The sequence below is a fragment of the Mustela nigripes genome, chromosome 9 (genome assembly GCF_022355385.1).
Source record: "Mustela nigripes isolate SB6536 chromosome 9, MUSNIG.SB6536, whole genome shotgun sequence".
NCBI classification, from domain to species: domain Eukaryota; kingdom Metazoa; phylum Chordata; class Mammalia; order Carnivora; family Mustelidae; genus Mustela; species Mustela nigripes.
The window spans coordinates 57,217,860-57,236,581 of record NC_081565.1 but is presented as its reverse complement, the minus strand read 5'-3'; the positions used below and the strand labels follow the sequence as shown (position 1 = coordinate 57,236,581).

At 33.6% G+C, this 18,722-nt stretch overlaps 1 non-coding gene across 1 annotated transcript; it reads left to right on the top strand.

The window, feature by feature from the left end:
• Window positions 1-17,848: 17,848 nt before the first annotated feature.
• LOC132025232 (U6 spliceosomal RNA) lies at window positions 17,849-17,954 on the top strand. The gene has a single exon (XR_009406496.1). It is a non-coding gene; the product is annotated as a U6 spliceosomal RNA (small nuclear RNA).
• Window positions 17,955-18,722: the final 768 nt, after the last annotated feature.

The window sequence follows — 18,722 nt, the reverse complement described above, 5'->3', positions numbered from 1 at the left end:
GGTTTTCCCTGGGAACACTGCCCAATAAACCACTTTCTAAAAATTCCTCACTTCAGGATCTGCTTTGGAAAACCAACCCAAATACAATGGTAACTGATTTAGTCTAGTCAATGAAGCCACCATGTAGGTTTGTGCTGAAAGACACATTGATGTTGATCAATCATCAATAATAATGTAAAAGGAAAGACAATCAATCCTGCAGAACCCCTAAACATTTCAGTATTTATGGAGACATGCTGAGAAACAACGTATATACAGTGAGCTTTAAAAAAAAAAAATGAGATTGGTTGAAAATCTGTTTAAAAACATTTTGATTTTCATGTCTCGCATCCTCACGTACTTGTCCCCTGCAGGAGAACAGACTGGATTTGAAGATACCAAGAACTGTAGAAAATAGGAAGAAGAGGGATTACATGAATCACTACATATAAAACTGTGGGGCCCTTATCTTTCCCTGATTCCCCAAAAATTAGGAGTCAAGTTCATATGATCTACCTCAATTGTATACCTCCACCAAGGTTTAGAAAACTATCTTGACAAAATAAATAATTCTAAGGAAAGGGATTTCAAATATTAATAGTTGTCAGTCTCCCACTGAAGATGAAAGATTGACATTTAAACACCATCAAGGTGGCCAGCTCTGTCAAAGCAGTCAGAGATTAGGGAGGGGCAGTTAGGGATCTCCAACAACATAGGGAAAAGCACTGCAAAAAATGATACACCAAAACAAACAACAAAGAAACACCTAAAAAACAGAGTCCAAAAGAAAACTTCAAAAATTTATTTTGAAGATAAGCAAAATGTTGCATATAAACATAAAGAATGATATGTTATAAATCAGAAATTCAGAGGACAAGGAAACCCTTACAAATTATAAAGGTAATTTCTCCATATTTCTATCCCCTCAGAATGTTGAGAAGATAAATTAAATAAAATCTCTCCAAATGTAGGAAAAATTAAAAACAATCAGTTGGAAAATATAGATATAATTAATAATTTGGACTATCAATCCAAAATTATCAACATTTCAAATAAAAAAAAGGATAACTGAGAGAGGAAATTGTCTACAAAATAGTAGAAAATAGTTTCCCTAAAAGCAAGGATTCCAGTGTCTAGAATGAAAGAAGCCACCAAAATAGGAAAAAAGATCTTAAGAGTGTCCAGAAATAAGGACATGAAAAAAAAATCCACACAAACATAAAAGGGAAAAAATGATATCATTTCCTTAAAATACACTTAATCTTATAAAGCAGTACCTTTGTTACTGCTCTAAGGATGGGTGGGTGATAGATTTAAGAAATTTCCTGACACTGAAGCCTTCAAATAATTACCTCTTATAGCCACTTTTTAGAAATTTACTCAAAAATAGACTTTAGCAAAACAAGGGGTAACCTAAGAATGGAAAAATGACGGGTAAGTCAAGCAGTGAATTCTGTTCACTCATTGAGTTTAAATTATATTAAAAAAGAAGCAATAAGTAAGTATAAAATAGATCATGATAAATGTTAAATGGGAAAGAAAAGAAGGATAAATATATGGTTAGAAGAATTCTTCAATTAAGGTGTCAGACAAACTTCTCTGAATGAAATGTCAAGAGTCAAATGAAGACATGGATGAAAAATATTCTAGGCAAAAAGTGGAGCATAGGTCCTTGAGAAGGGAGCATGTTTGGTTTGCTCAACAACAGCAATGAAGCCAGGGTGCTTAATGCAGATGATGAGCTGGGCTGGAGCTGGAGAAACAAAGTTGAAGTACTAAGAGGCTAGCTATGTCATGTGGGGAAGTTCAGCCTTGACTAGGATTTCAGAATTTATTCTAAGAGTTATTCCTCATGAGAATCTGCTAGAGGATTTGGGGCAAGGGAGTAGTATGACCTAATTTATATTTTGAAACCCTGCTGGATAGAGAACAGCGGGTAGGAGTTCATGCATAACAGTAGAAAGACAAGGCAGTCTACTGTGCTTGTTTTTATATCTTCTTATCTTTCATGATAAGATTCTTATGACTCTTTTGTTCTCAAAATAACATTTTTATCCATACCATAACCTTGTCATTTCTGTTTTTATTTGGGACATTTTGTCACTTAGGTCTATAGGCATGACAGGAATAAAAACCAACCCAAAATCCCAGATATGATTTCCCTAGAAATCAGTTCCCATTTAACAGGATGATTTTTTTCATTACAATATTCGTTATGACTTTTGTCAACAAAGGTTATATGTGACCATAAAAATTGCTGAAATGTATTTGTAAACTACTGAACCAGTTATCAAATGGCTGAAATATTTTAATAGCATGTGGTCAGATATAACATTCTTAAGCTTTAAAACTCAATAATAAAGTGAGTAGGAGAGAGAGGAAAAATAGTGAGTGATTAGTCTGTATGCGTCAGATTTTTAACTCTTGCAAGAACAAACCTGAATCATAGATAACCATCACCCTAATGCACCATCATCATTAGCACATAAAGTTAACTTAATAGTTGAATTAACTATATGAAGAGACAATTACCCATTTCCTACTTATGTGAAGTTTTATTTTCTTTTGGTATTTTTTTTTCCTTCCTGGTTTGCCATTTGATTATCTTTCTCATTAGAGGAGACAGAATACTCTTAATTAAAAAAAGTATATATTTCTTAAGTGAGAGAAAGGTCTATTTTAAAGCTGTCATCAGTACATTAAATTTACCCTGGGACATATGCTAAATATGGAAACTGGTGTCATATTGTGCTTCTGTTCCTCTGGGAAATTTTTTTTTTTTTTTTAACTCAACAGGCTATGGAGATCATCATAAATCCTTACAAGAGTGATCCAGAAACTGCTAGTAACTGCATTTTTGCATGTTAAAGATGTGCAGGGTCAGCAAAGAGCTACTAATGACAAGCATGAAGAAGATGAAAATCATGGCCTGCCTTCACAAGGGAATCTTTACATGCAGACTAGAGTTTTCAAGCTTAAAAGTTGTCAAGAAACTTCACTGCCGCAAATTCCAAATGATGCACTGATTAAGAAAGGTCAGTATGTCTTTTGAGAAGTTGACAGTCATGATATAGTAACTATGCAAAGCTTCAAGTCTCTGGAGTAGTATTTGTGTCTAATCTATATGGTCACAGGAAATATAACTGCCAAGAATGCCATATTCATCATCTTGAGTAGTTTTATCAGCACTACCTGATGTCGCACTCCAAAGAAAAATCACCAAAAATTTGCTTGGCCATTGAATCATGTATTCTTTGTGAAATGTGCCTGGGGCAGATTCTGTGCCTGGTGATCAGGATATAAAGATGAAAATAAGATACTGTCCCTGCCTTCATTGTGGTCAAAAAAATAAGAGGGAAATTGTGATAATTGCTATAGTAGAAGTAAATTAAAATATCAGGGAAATGTTCAATAGGCCTAGAGGAGTCTTTGCAAAAAATACATCTGTAACCTATGAATAAAAAATAACTTACAGAAGATACAATTAAAGATGCTTATTTATGCATTAGAAAAAAGTTATTTTTCACATTCTCTAAATTCTTTATTCTAACACCTCTAATACTAGAATCTCTCAGTTCCGATTCTAACTCCATTTTTTTTTTTAACTAACCACAAAAGCAAAGGTCATTTCTTCATCAATTTACAGTTCATACGAATATTTATTGCATTTCTATATGATTGCTCTTTCTAGAATCTATTAATAACACTGTAACCAAAAATAGATTCTTTTTTGGTGATATAACTTATATTCTGTAAGAGGATCTTAGTAAGCTTATTTTAAAAATTTGATGAGTTTATTCATATACATATATATATATATATGGAAAGTGAACTACCTAGAATAGCCAAAGAAATAACCAGAGAAAAAGAAAACCACAGTACTTATGTGAATTCAGGAATTATTTTACATCTGTTTTTATCTAGCAGTGTTATACTTGCAGAAGGATAGACATAGATGAACAGGAAATAGCAGAGTTTAAGAATAGATCTACATATATTTGGTCAACTGACTTTTTAAAGTGCCAATGTAATCAACGGGAAGAGGAAATCTTTTCCAGAAATGGTACTGGAACAATTGGCTATCCAAAAGGGAAAATAAAATGAACATCTACCCTTCCCTCACATCATACATAAAAAGTAACACAGAATGGATCATGAGTCTAAAAGTAAAAGTAAAAGTATAGTACTTTTAGAAGAAAATGTAATAGAAAATCTATGTGACTGTGGTATAGATAAAAATTTCTTAATTAGGTCATAAATGCATAAGCCATGAAAGAAAAAAATAATAAACTGGGTATTACTAAATAAAAATAAAATTGCTCTGGGTAGACCCATTAAGAACAGAAAGAGCAAGTTACACCCTGAGAGAAAATAGTCATAATACATATAGCTAAAAAAGGACTTATATTCATACTATATAAAGAACTCTTATAACCTAGTCATAAAGAAGGTATATTCCCCAATAAGAAATGAGCATATTTGAACAGATATTTCACAAAAGAATCTATGGGAATAGCTAAGCTTTATGCAGCACATATGTGACAGCTTCTCATCAGGTAAATGCAAATTAAAGTCACAACAAGATACTAACTATTACACCCCTCTGAGAATGGTTAAAATTAAAAAGCTGGCAATATTTAGTATTATTAATTATATGGAACAACTTGAACTCTTATATAGCTCTCTTATCCTGTTAATGTGAATATAAAACAGTACAATACAGTGTAAAACGGCAAAACCTGTAACGTCCTTAAAATGTGAAACTCTTACCTACCCTTTGATCTGAGGTATTATCTAAGTGACATAGATAATACCTCAATCAGGTTTATAATGACAGACATGGATTAGATAGATCCATATATACATGGCGGATGGGTGATTAAGAGTCAAAACCTGGGATCTTACAGGTCAAACTACTGCTTTAAAATCAATATTGAAAAAACAAATTATCTGTCCATCATTTCCCAATGTTAAACCAAATAGAGGAGTGCATTTGGATTACTGAGCCTTTGTAAGTCACCAAAAGCTATATATTGAATCCAAGGAGCAAGTCAGAAATGGAACAAGTGACTTCAAGCCACATACTACACACATCCTAAAAATACATGTTAGCTGTCTGAGAATACTCAGTGTCTGTGTTTGTTGATTAAGACAAGGGAGAATGTCAGAAATAAGGCCTGAATTCAAAAGAGAAATTGCTCTGAACTGGGAACATCGAAATCTTGAAAGGGAAAATACCTACTTCAGAATAGAGCCACATACTCTGTCAGGGAAGTAAATATCTGATGTGTCAAGCCCAAGACTTAGTCTATGTAGAGAAAGGGCAAGTATAGACACCTGACTGCAGGAAAAAGTGAGGATTGGAAGACATAAAGATGGATTATCACAAGATCTTGTTGATTCACAGATGACAAGGATAAAAATGAGAAAAGAGCAAAGTAGTAGACTGAGCTAAGCAGGGGGTGCTAGAGTAAACTGGAAAAACTCTAGGAGGCATGATGACAGAGCTCAGGGACTCATTTAGATTTTAGCTTAATGAAAAATGAAAAAGCAAGGACCTAGATGAGTATCAATGTATGCTTTTCTTTATCCAAACAGATTTAAATCCTTGTGTTTCTTTCTTTTTTTTTTTTTTAAAGATTTTATTTATTTATTTGACAGAGAGAGATCACAAGTAGGCAGAGAGGCAGGCAGAGAGAGAGAGAGGAGGAAGCAGGCTCCCTGCTGAGCAGAGAGCCCGATGCGGGACTTGATCCCAGGACCCTGAGATCATGACCTGAGCCGAAGGCAGCGGCTTAATCCACTGAGCCACCCAGGCGCCCCAAAATCCTTGTGTTTCTATCAGCAAATCACAAATTACAAATAATCTGAATGCAAAAGCAGCTCTTCTCACCCCTTGTCTGGGGAACCACCCTACTATTGTAACCATTGGGTCCATTATAAAAATACATAAGAATTCTTAAAGAATTTTTAGGTACTGAAATGGAGAAAGGAGGGGAAAGCATGAGAAGAAGAGCACCTATGGAAGCTTATGTTGAAGTGTACATTCCAGAGAAGGCTGCTCTCATCTTTTGGGATCTCTGCCCAAATATGTATATTCCCACAATATCTGAGTTTTTATCTTACCTTGCTAAAAAGATGACCAGTTTTCAAAATGAAAATTCAGTTGACTAGCATGAGGACCTGGGTTTTCTTCTCATTTAATGTGAGTAAAAAATAATTATTGGGCATAATGGGAATCTTTATAAATTAATAAATAGTTGACATGTGGAAATTTTGATTATGTAGAGGCAAATTATTTAGAAAGAGTATTAGTAAAAGGAGACAATGAAAAAGTGGTAATAGAACTGAATAGAACTTACACAATGAAAAAGTGGTAAGAGATACAGAGGAAAATAAAAAACATAGGAAAGTAACAGGATAGTTATAGAAAATTTTCTTATGTTTTTTTCTGAATCAAAAGTGTATGGGGAAGGAATGGGGAAGTACCTTTTTTCTCCTTCCTATATCATGAGACCAACTGCTCCTAGACACCAGAAATAAGCTATTTATTGTTCTACATTTGAATCTCATTGCAGACTAAATAGACTTTCATGGATTGTTTGGTGGCAACTCAGTACCCATTATGGCATTCCTATCTATGTTTCTATGTAAAAAATACGTATTTTGCATGAACACATAGTTTGTAATTTAAGAAGGTGGAGAATGGTAACATTGTTCAGTTATTAATAATGGCCTGCTATCTTTAAGATTGTAGTTACTTAAGTTATGTTCTTTAACTCTCTATGTTTGCAAGTTTTTATTATTTTGAGATGAGCCTAAGAAATATCATAAGTTAAAGCAGGAATTATACTCAAGAAAATAGAAACAAAGATCATGTCATTGTTGACCTGAGATAACTCCAAAAGAGGTTTTGAGAACAATTGTTATGAGCTTGACTATCACCAGTGATTCTTACCTTCTTAGGAATTCTGTTTTATTGGTATCAAGAAAGTTTTAGAGAGTGAGATATAATAGCCTCATTTTAGTTAAAACCAAGACATGTATAATTTAAGTAACTGTTGGGTAAAAATTTGATACTCAAATTTCATATTCAAAGTATACGAACAATGGTTGAATTATGTTTCTACTTTGATGGGAACGTTTTCAGACCTGGAGACCATCACCTAAAATCAAGGACAATTATGAACTTTGAAGGTAGGCGAATTTCCTTGCTGATCATACACCCATTCTAACAGTTCCATCCCATGAAACATATCCCCGTTATTTTCCAAGTGGTGAGAATAACACTGCTCAAAACATTTCTGTGTCCTATATTGCTGAACATTTTATCTAGTAGTTTGACATTTGATAGTATGAGAAAGGTATTCGAACAAACAACATCAAGCTGCTTGCTGTTATGACTGAAATTCACATTGAAGAAAGTAGCTAAGCTTTTTAAAATTTTTCCAAAACAGGAATCTCCAGAGTAAAGGCATCCGGCTGTTTATATGCACAAAGATAGACAGAAGCCTAGGGAAAAGAAGGAAAAGTCTTTTGGAAAAAGTCAAGTTATAAGGCTGGCCAAAAACATACATAAAGCTTTATAAGATTTTAAGTCCTATATTAAGAGCCAATTCACTTATTGTCAAGATATTAAATTATACATTTGAGTTCCTATTAACAACTGAGTTACTGACCCAACCCTGTACCAGTAGTAAATTTAATCTTAAAATTACCTGCTGGATAAATGTCTTGAAGTTGTCACCATGCTAGAGTGTTGTTTAACACCTTTGCCAAACTGATTAATTCTTCCCTAATTCACATTTCAGATTCAGGCAGCTTTTATCACAGTATGTTTATGTGGACAGACTAAGGGTATGAATCAAAGTATCTTGGGCCCATGAATTAGTGAGAAGTGATACAATAAGCCAATAAGTCAGGATTAGATTGGTGAATAACAGCAGCAGGAATAATCTATGGGAGGATCAATAGTGCTATTAGACTTGATGCTACAAATATTTGTCTTTCTAGATGCTAACCATTCTTGGATTACTTTTATTTAACTCAAGCCTAGGTTGTGAAAGTCTGGTAGAGCTAACATTATTTTTTATCCATTATTATATTCATCATGGTATAATGAAATGAAAACTGATTAAAAGTTTTAAAGATTTTATTTATTTGGGAAGGGAGAATCAGACTCTCCTCTGAGCAGAAAGTCCCCACATGGGGCCTGATCCCAGGATGCTGAGATCATGAACTGAGCCAAAGGCAGACACTTAATTGACTGAGCCACCCAGGTGCCCCCAAAACTGATTAAACTAACTAAAATACAATTTATTTTTATGTGAGATATCTACAATTTATAAAGGAATAAATTAATTATTTATGCATTTATGGTACATAAAGTTATACATTTATGTCATATATCAATTATTATCAAATAAAAAATGGAAAAAATCCACCTATTTATAAATATATATTATTATGCATACATATACATACGTATGTGCCATATCTGTATTTATATGCATACATGTTATGTAGTTAAAATAGAAATATAATTTTACTATATCCTAAATTGTGTCTAGATACAAGATCATTAAAACTTAATGGCATAAGAGGAAAAATGCCTTAAAGGACATTTATATTTATACCAGTAAAATGAACAAGTCATAGAAAACAAATGGACAGCATAAGGAAAATAAAATAAAATAAGTAAAATAAAATAAAATAAAATAAACTTACACTGAGATAATGAGAATTCTGTGTATTTCACCATAGTTTTACAAAAGATCATAGAATGACAAGAGATAAAACTAAAAATGATATCAATATATTCATGAGAATATATTAAAAATAAATAAATACCTGATCAAAAAGAAAAAGACAAATTTATAAAAATAATGGATATATAAAGTCTGTGAAAAAGAGAGAGCCAACCTAACACCAAATAACACTTCTTTTTCTTTTCTTTTAAGATTTATTTATTTATTTGACAGACAGAGATCACAATTTGGCAGAGAGACAAGCAGAGAGAGAGCAAGGGAAGCAGGCTCCCTGCTAAGCAGAGAGCCTGAGGATAAATATATACACATACCAGGATGCCTGGGTGGCTCAGTGGGTTAAGCCTCTGCTTTCAGCTCGGATCATGATCTCAGGGTCCTGGGATCAGCCCCTCATCTGGCTCTCTGCTCAGCAGGAAGCCTGCTTCCCCCTCTCTTTATGCCTGTTTCTCTGCCTACTTGTGATCTCTCTCTCTGTCAAATATAAAAATAAAATCTTTTAAAAAAGAGAAGATAAATATATACACCTATAAATGTGTGTAAAAACGATCTTCCAAATGGGGCAATAAATGTATGGGATTTTTCTGTTTGTCCCCTTTGGATTGCTGACCTTGCATATCTGAAAGAAAGCCATATCATGTTGTAGTTATTACTGAAGAGGACTTATAGGAATCCCATCCAAGGAACCAAATAATGGCATGGGAGTTGCATATACAAGTCTGATTTAAACATAGGGAGACTGGTGCCTGAGGTGGGTGGCTTTATAAAAAAAAATGTAGTTACAGGTAAAGAAAAAACAAGAAGAGTTTGAAGTTTTGTATAAATATTTAAACATTTAAATCCAAATATGCATTTTTAACACATTTTTTTTTGTTTCGGTTGTTTCTCCAATTCACCCACATTTGTGGTTGTTTCAACTGTTATAATATTTTCTTGTGAATATAGATGTAAAGTTCACTTCTTGGATTAGACATCAGAGAACCTTGTGAAGGTAACACATAAGTTCACATCATTATGACTTATTCTCATGTGTTCCTATGTCTGCATAAAAGATTTGTATTTTCATTTATTCATGGAAAATACCACTCAACAGGCTATTCCTGAAAACATAATGATTTCCTGGAGGGGTGTAAGGAAGTCAAAGGTTGTCAATCAAAATTAATACAGTGGAAATGTAGAGAGATCTGGAATATTAAGTCTAAAATGATGAGAATGAATCATTGCTACTTTCTTATATTTAGGATCATTCTTTATCATAATAATGAGATATCACTATTTGGGAGTCACTCTCTTGGGAATTAATGGATGTATACATACATCCATACATGTGTAAATATATGCATAAATGAAATATAAATATACACATAGATTGTGCGTATATGTATGCATATGATGTATTTATGAGATAGAGATACCTCTTTATCTGATGGGGTGTTTGTTCTATTAGCAGTATCCCAATGAATACCAGCTTCAATGTGAGGTTCCACCAGCCTCTTTCCGTACAGATAAAACAGATATAAAAAAGAACACCTCATGTGTATCCTAAGCTTGGTTATAATACAGAATGTAAATGTTACATTGAAACTTACACAACTTGTATTTGGTATAATATTAGAAAAGTAGCTCTCCAGAGAAGATTTTAAAAAAATATTCTGTGTTGAAATATGGTAGGAAATATTTGGATAAGTGATAAGGATTTCTTTATTCTGGGACTTCTTGGCACTTATTTGGGGCTATAACCAAGGTCTCCTGCTTTTGGAATCATTGCTTTTCACCCTCCCCACTAATGCTGCTCTAAATAGTTCAGTGGGCCGATAGCCCTCAGTTTGAGACCCATGTGAATCCAGTTGCTTTGGGAAATGGTCCCTCATTATCCTCAGCATTACGAAGTTAGGGAAGCTGGCCAGAAAAGAAGAATAAGCCAGGAATAAAAGAATAGAGAGAAAATAAAGGGGTTAAGATTACTGTGTCTAGAGTCAGAAAATACTGGATATTTATCCCAGTGTCCTTTTACATCAGCTGTGTGAAGTTATATAAGTAAATTCCTTAAGGACAAGTCTCCTTATCTTTAAAATACAATTGTTGGGACATCTGGGTGACTCAGTCCATTGAGGGTGGAACTCTAGATCTCAGCTCAGGTCTTGATCTCAAGATTGTAATATTCTAACCACGGATATTGTTAAATTAATTAACCGAAGAGGCCATTAGATTATGCAGCCTACATAAGCAAACCAAAACCTGAGCCTGTAAATGCTTCAAAGTTAACAAATTGAAACCTAACAACAACCAATCACACACAACCCACTAAGCTTTTTCCAAATAAGGCAAACACCAATCAATATAAGGTTGTAGCCAATCAAATTTCCAAGCTATTTTTGTGCAAATAAACTCTTTAAAATGTGTAATATACCTCAGTTTATTCATTAGCTAATTTAAAACACCATACCTATGAAACAATGACTTAATTATAAACATTTTTTGTATCATAGGAACTCTTGGAAATTGGGTAGTAACTATGGGTCCTTTTGTCCTTTTAAAAAAACAAACTCAAACACATCCATATTCACCTACACAACCAAATACAACCCCACAAAGGTATGCAGATATTCTCACACTCACATACACATATGATTTTGCATATAATTTTTGACATAGCCAAAATTCCTGAAGCCCATGTTAAGAAAGCTATGTCTAAGAACAACGCTTAAATCAACTCAAGAGGAAGAGAAGTTATATGTTGCCTTCTCAATGCATCAAGTGGCATCACCTTGGCAATTGTTTTTCTGTTTAAAAATCTCTAATATCAATGACATCCCTTTATAGTTGCAACTTAAACCCATTTCACCTGCTCACATTCTCAAGGCAAACGGAAATCAATGTATGCATATTCTATACGACCATGAGAAACTTCTCCTTCCAAATTTCAGTTTTCTTGTCTGATAAATGAACAAACTGATAAAGCTTAGGGGATAATTCAGTGAAACATACCACACCAGTATTTAAAACAATCAACAAATAGAAGCTGCTATTATTATTGTTCCTGTTTTTATTATATTCCAATAAGGTAGTTTCATATCCTTGTAGTCATAATGAAAATTTCTCATTTAGAGTTTTTATTTCTAGAAAATAGTCACATTAAAAAACAAAATAAATGAAAACCAAAATAAGCAAGTCATAAATAAACAAAACAGTTTTGGTTAGAATCATTGCTCTCTCTTTTCACTTTGATTTAATTCATGTTTAGGTAAAGTGGTTTTTCAATACAGAGGAAATATAAGGACATTGCTTGCCCTTCCATTTAAAAAATGTACCTCTCTTGGGGTGCCTGGGTGGCTCAGTGGGGTAAAGGCTCTGCCTTCGGCTCAGGTCATGATCCCAGGGTCCTGGGATTGAGCCCCGCATCAGGCTGTCCGCTGATAGCCTGCTTCCTCCTCTCTCTCTTTCTACCTGCCTCTCTGCCTACTTGTGATCTCTCTCTGTTAAATAAATAAATAAAATCTTAAAAAAAAAAAAAAATGTACCTCTCTTAATTTTAACATACCATGGGGGCTTCTCAAGGAGAAAGAAAAGTACGGCACTGTGTTACTGACTCATGCCCTTTGCCCCTCAGATCTTTAGATCTGACCACTTCTAAAAGTTGTTAGTTAGTAGTTGTTAGTTAAATATCATTTTCATTTGTATTTTTCTATACTAAGGGTTATTTCTAGATCATACATCTAATCAATTGTAATCAATTTGAATGTGGATATCAATATCTCAGCCCCTCTTCCAGTCTATTGTTGAAATGACATGTCACACAGTGTTTATTTTAAAAATCCCTTAACCCAGATTTTCAGTTCTTCTCTTCTTCAAACCCCCAAAGGCTACATTCAACTTTTAAACTAATCCAACACTTTCAAGATGTGAAAAACACCTTGAAACTGAAGCTAACAAAGTGAATCACATTCCGCTCCCAATTAAGATCTAGAGGCAGAGATGCTTACATGTGTGATATATATACACAAACACAGCTGGGCTGAAACCTGCTTTACCTACATGCTAACATGACTTTTAAAATTTCTCTGAGTCCCAAAGGTGCGTGGCCTGGTGTTCTGTGAATATAGAAAAAGATTTCTGTTACATTCTCTTGTTAAAGAATTTAAATTTACACAGTACAGATATTTATTTAATTACCAATTTGTTTCAGAAACGAACAGGATACTCTTTGAAAAAGAGAAGAATAACTTAATATAACCCAAAGTTCACGTGCATAGAGAGCAACCTACTTTATGTCAAGCCATCTATTATTTGCATTACCGTTCATCCTCACAACACTATGAAGCAGATATAATTGACCTCACTTTTACAGATGAGTGGCCTGTATTTTAAAGGGGTTAAGTGCCTTGCTCTAAATCACACAATGTGTAAGTAATGAAGGTGGAATTTGATCTCTCTTTTGCTGAGATTCTCTATTCCAGTATTTAATTATGACATACTGGCCATTTTAGTTTAAGAGAATCAAAAAGTTAGCATTTTTTCTATACTTAACAAGTTAAAACTGAAAATAGAAGTACTTATGTTAAATCATGGTACTGCAAAGAAGAGTAGCATAAGAAAGATTTAAAATCACTTTTATACTGTAATTATAAATGTGAAATAGCAATAAAAATACTAAATGAGAAATTCTGTTATACTTAGTTCCTATAAATGGCTCTGTAACTTCTCATGTATGTTTCCTGCATTTAGATGAAGCTTGAAACTATCACTTAATTCTGTATCCTATACATAAAACTGGAATTGTAATAGGATATTTTTAAAATATCTGTAATGATTAATAGAAAGACACTTTTTAGTTTAAAAAAAAGATATGGGTAAGCTATGAATAAATAAATAAATAAATAACCTATGAGAGATGATCTGGAACAGTAAAGACTGGCTATCAGAGACTAACTAGGACTGAATTCAAATTCAAAGCAAAAATGAACGAAGAAGTAAACATTATAAATCCTTGTATACTGACATGCTTTTTAGTCCTAGTTGAGGATTATGTGTCAGCATGAAGAATATCAGTAGATAATAAATAAATGAAAAAAAAAAAACCCTCAAAGCTGATCATTTGGTCTAAATCACAGATTTCCTATTTCAATGAAGAAGATTAATGATATTCTCTGGGTTTTAGAGAGTATCCTTATTATTTTTAACATGTTCTTATCCACTTTGTGTTTTAATGATTCTATTAACCCACAACATATTCATTTTGTGACAGTTAACTAAACAAGAATAAGGTAAGTGATTTAGGTATTTTAAAATCTGGATTTTAGATCCCATGTAAATGGCTTGAGATTAGTACTCTTTTCTTGCCTAAAAACTAGCAATCCATTAAAGAAATCAAGAATTCATGTATTTTAGCAATTTTGCCTTTGTAGTTATTGGATATTTCTTGAATCATTTATCTTGCTCTTTTCCTCTTTCTTATAGAATGCTTTTATTGCCAACTACTGTTAGAGTAACCTATTAATGTTAGCCTACTTATGCCATTTGTACAAAATATTAAGTTTGATGTATATTTTGTAGAGTAGGTATGGAATTGGCATATTTGAAAACTATGATTAAAGACACATTCTAGATTATTCATATGTGTGTGTATATGTATATGTGTGTGTATATATATATATATATATATATATCCTTTTAGTAGAGAAAAAAAAATAGAGTACCCAGACCGAATAGTGTGTTGACTTTTGTGTATTCAATTAAAAATAAAAATCATGTGTGACCTAAGCTACAAAAGTGCGACCCACTTTGGTTCAGATTTCTTTCCTGAATGACTCATGTCCTATGGTTTTGGAAGGGAATGACTACACAGGGAGAAAGAGTATTGGATATGTGCCAATAGACTATTCTCTGTGGAGTCTTAGGGAAAAATGATGGCAGCAGCAGGCTGTTAGAGGACATTCTTGTTTGTCTGAAACTTTTCTGTATATGGTGGTAGTTAAGAGCTCTGGTGTCAGAATCTGGCTGTGAATACTGACTGTAACATTCAGTAGATATGTGACCTCAGAGAAGTTAATTACCTTCTCTGGGATTCAGTTCTTTCACCGGAAAAATTAAGATAATAATGATAACCTACATCATAAAATTGTTGTGAGAGTTTAATTATTTGATAGAGGGATTTGCCTAGTCCCTTGCATATGCAAAATGTATAATGGATATGTAATCATATTCTAGAAGCTATCTTGATTTATTTCAAAAGAGTAGAGCATAATCTACTTTTAATCATTGTAACATGAAAAACTATTTGCCATTGGAATCATATTTTCAGCATAGAGAAATGCTGCCCCCTCCACTAACATTTAAATGTGAGCACAGACTTTTTTCTCTACTGTTTACTGCTGTATCCTCAGTTCTGAGATTAGTGCCTGGACCAATCATAGTGTATTGTCAGTATCTGCTTTGTTGAAAGAATGAATCACTGATCAACTTTTAGTGTCTCCAAGCCAATAAAACCCTCTGTAATACTTTACAATAGACAAAATGTTTCTTTTTAACATCCATCATGGATACACTCCCACCCAGGCTAGCAGTCAATCTAATCTTTCCTTTTCCTTTAATCTGCTTCCTCCAGGTTCCAACTCTCTAATGGATGCCTTGGGTTTCAGGAAGTTTCTACAAATCCCTTTAATATCCTACTTGAGATTTTCCAATATGGTTTATTCATTATAAAGAAAAATAATCTCTCTCTACCAAAATCTTATCAAAATTCTCATTCCAGAGGAATATGAAAATAATAATAATGGTTGATATTTATTGATTGATTACTCTTACTGTGTATGAGACACTGGGATAACATTTGTACAATCTTTTTAAATCTTCACAACAATTTTCAATTATACAGATTCTAGAAAACTTCACAGATGAGAAAATTGATATTTGAGGAAATTGGTTATGCATTATCAAGTCAAAACTTATAAAGAGCAAAATAGGTTTTGCATCAGTCTAATATCAACATTATTGCTCTTAAGAACCAAAATAATGCTCTCTGCCCATGCAGTCAGTGTTCAGTACTAAAGCTATCAGAAGATCTGATGATTTCACACACTAAGGCATTAAGGACTGACAATATATTAACTATCAGTTAAAAGGTTACCCTGGATGGATATATTTTCACTTTGGAAAATGACACTTTGAACAAAAATATATTGAACTGAATGAAAGAAATTCTAATGTTGAATTTCAGACCCTGTGAAAGGAAAATGGAATAGATAATTTAGGACTGGAGGCTTCCAGAGTTAACAACCTTAATATAACTTTGTTCCAGGTTTCATTGTCAAATTTATCTATATGCTTACCCTTTTAATCCATATAAATATTCTCTTCTTTAATTCAATTAGTCAATTCATAAAGATTTTTGTTGTTGTTTGTTTTTAATGTCTACCATGTACCAACAAACTTATTGAAAGACAAAAACATTTAAACACATAATTATACTACAATAAGGTAAACATAAGAAAAGCAGTTAGTTATTACAAAATTGGAATGAAAGGTACACATAATCATTTGGGTTAAGACATCAAAACAAACAAACAAACAAACTTCAGTGGAACAGTTACATTTAAACAGGAGTTAGGTGGTAGGAGAGGAAGTAAAGAATAGTAAAAAAAAAGGGGGCACCTGGGTTGGTCAGTCGTTAAGTGCCTGCCTTCAGCTCAGGTCATGATCTCAGGGTCCTGGGATGGAGCCCTGCATCAGGTGCCCTACTTAGAGGGGAGTCGTCTTCTCCCTCTCCTTCTGCTCCTCTCTTCACTCGTGCTCTCTCTCTGTCTCTGTCTCTCTGTCTCTGTCTCTCTCTGTCTCTCTCTCTCTCTCTCTCAAATAAGTAAATAAAATCTTTAAAAAATGGTGAAAAGAAATTTATCAACTAGAATAATTTGTGTAAAGAATTCTAGACAGAGCAAACAACACATTCAAAGGTATGAAGGCTTGGAAAGAATAAAACTTGCTGGGAGAATTAAGATTAATTGGCTATGAACAAACACATTCTGGTAGCTTCAATAACAGCACTCACCATTGGTTTTTTTCTCTTCTGGTTTTCTGTCTTAAAACTGGAGTTCTGAGGTGCCTGGGTCCCCAGTCGGTTGAGTGACTGACTCTTGATTTCAGCTCAGGTCATGATCTCAGAGTCCTGGGATTGAGCCCAAGTTGGGCTCTATGCTCAATGGAGAATCTGCTTGAGGGTTCTTCCTTTCTCCTTCTGCCCCTCCTCTCAGTGTCTGCTGTCACTCTTTCCAAAATAAATAAATAATCAAATCTTAAAAACAAAAAACAAAACAAAACAAAAAACCAAAACATTGGGGCTGTCTATCAGATTCCTACCTCTTAATTAGGTTTTATTGCATTACCTCATTTATTTCAGAGCTTTAATTAGCAGCTACCAGCATGTAGATGGTGGCTCTTTGGAAGTTTCCAGCATACCATTATTTAGACAAGCAAGTCTAATTTAAAGGAGATAATTGGGAGACAGAATAAAACCAGGAAATGCAGAAAGAATAAAAATTGGAAGGCGAAAGAAATTTAAAAGCAACTATTCTCAGTAAGAACTCATATTTAGCTTAATATTGTTTTTTTTAAAGATTTTATTTATTTATTTGATAGACAGAGATCACAAGTAGGCAGAGAGGCAGGCAGAGAGAGAGGAGGAAGCAGGCTTTCTGCTGAGCAGAAAGCCCGATGCGGGGCTCGATCCCAAGACCCTGAGATCATGACCTGAGCTGAAGGCAGAGGCTTAACCCTCTGAGCCACCCAGCTGACCCTAGCGTAATATTGTTATAGATGGTTATATATTATCTATCACCTATATATACATATATAGATGGATGTGTGTATATATAGGGGTCAGTATGTAAACACATATGTCTTTGCTCTGTCAGATGAAAAAAACCTAAAAGAAATAACACTGCAGCAACAATGTGGACACTCTAAGGCCCAAATCTTGGTTTTGAATAGTATTCCTTTAGAGAATGACTGATTCTAGGACTAGGGAAGAAAATTTGTAATATGAGACTGGAGAATATTGCTATACCAAAAAGTAAGGAAGTGGTGAAAAAAAGCAAAAGTAAAAACACATTAATGCTGGCTTTAGCATCATAATCTCAAATAAGAATGAAATAGAGAAGATTAGTATGGCCCCTGCACAAGAATGACATGCAAATTCATGAAGTGGTCCATATTAAACAAACAAACAAACAAACAAACAAAAAACACAAAAAAACAAAAACCACACTTTTTAGATTGTCAAAGAGTCCATGAGCTAATAGAAAGAGTTTCCAGTGACCAAAGCTGAAAGGAATAATTAGAACAAAAACAAAGTAGTCTTGAATTATAACACAACATATAGAATAAATGTCCATGATTCCATGAATATAAATAAATGATTTAATGAATTAATGAATGGAGGAAGAAGTGATAAATCCTCCTTACAGAAATAAAAAAAAAATTGATTAGATTTCCTGCCTTAAAGGAGGAGCAGTATAACTCTCCACCCATGACATATGAACTGTGCACAGAGACTTTGTTCTAAAGGTAAAGTATAGAAACGGGGGGCAGAAAGAGTAACTTCACATTGGGGAAATTATGAACATTCATTCAGGAGGTGAGTAATCATGGTTAACATCAGCAATCATGAATCATGTTGATGTTATGTACCCTTAATATGATATAATGGAAATGATATGTGATCCTCTGTGATCTTCCTCTCAAAAATCCAAGTCTCAGGAGAAAAACATGGAGACAAGTCCTATACAGAGGAATCCTACAATACCTTCTCAAGAACTCCTGACGTGAAAAAATAAACTTGAGGAACTGTCATAGCCAAGAGGAGCCTAAAGAGAGATGACAAATAAATGCATGTGCTATCTTAAATGGGATCTTGAAAAAAAATTATTAGGTAAAAATACAGGAAATAGGAATTAACTCTTCTTCCAATATCTTTTACTGATTCTA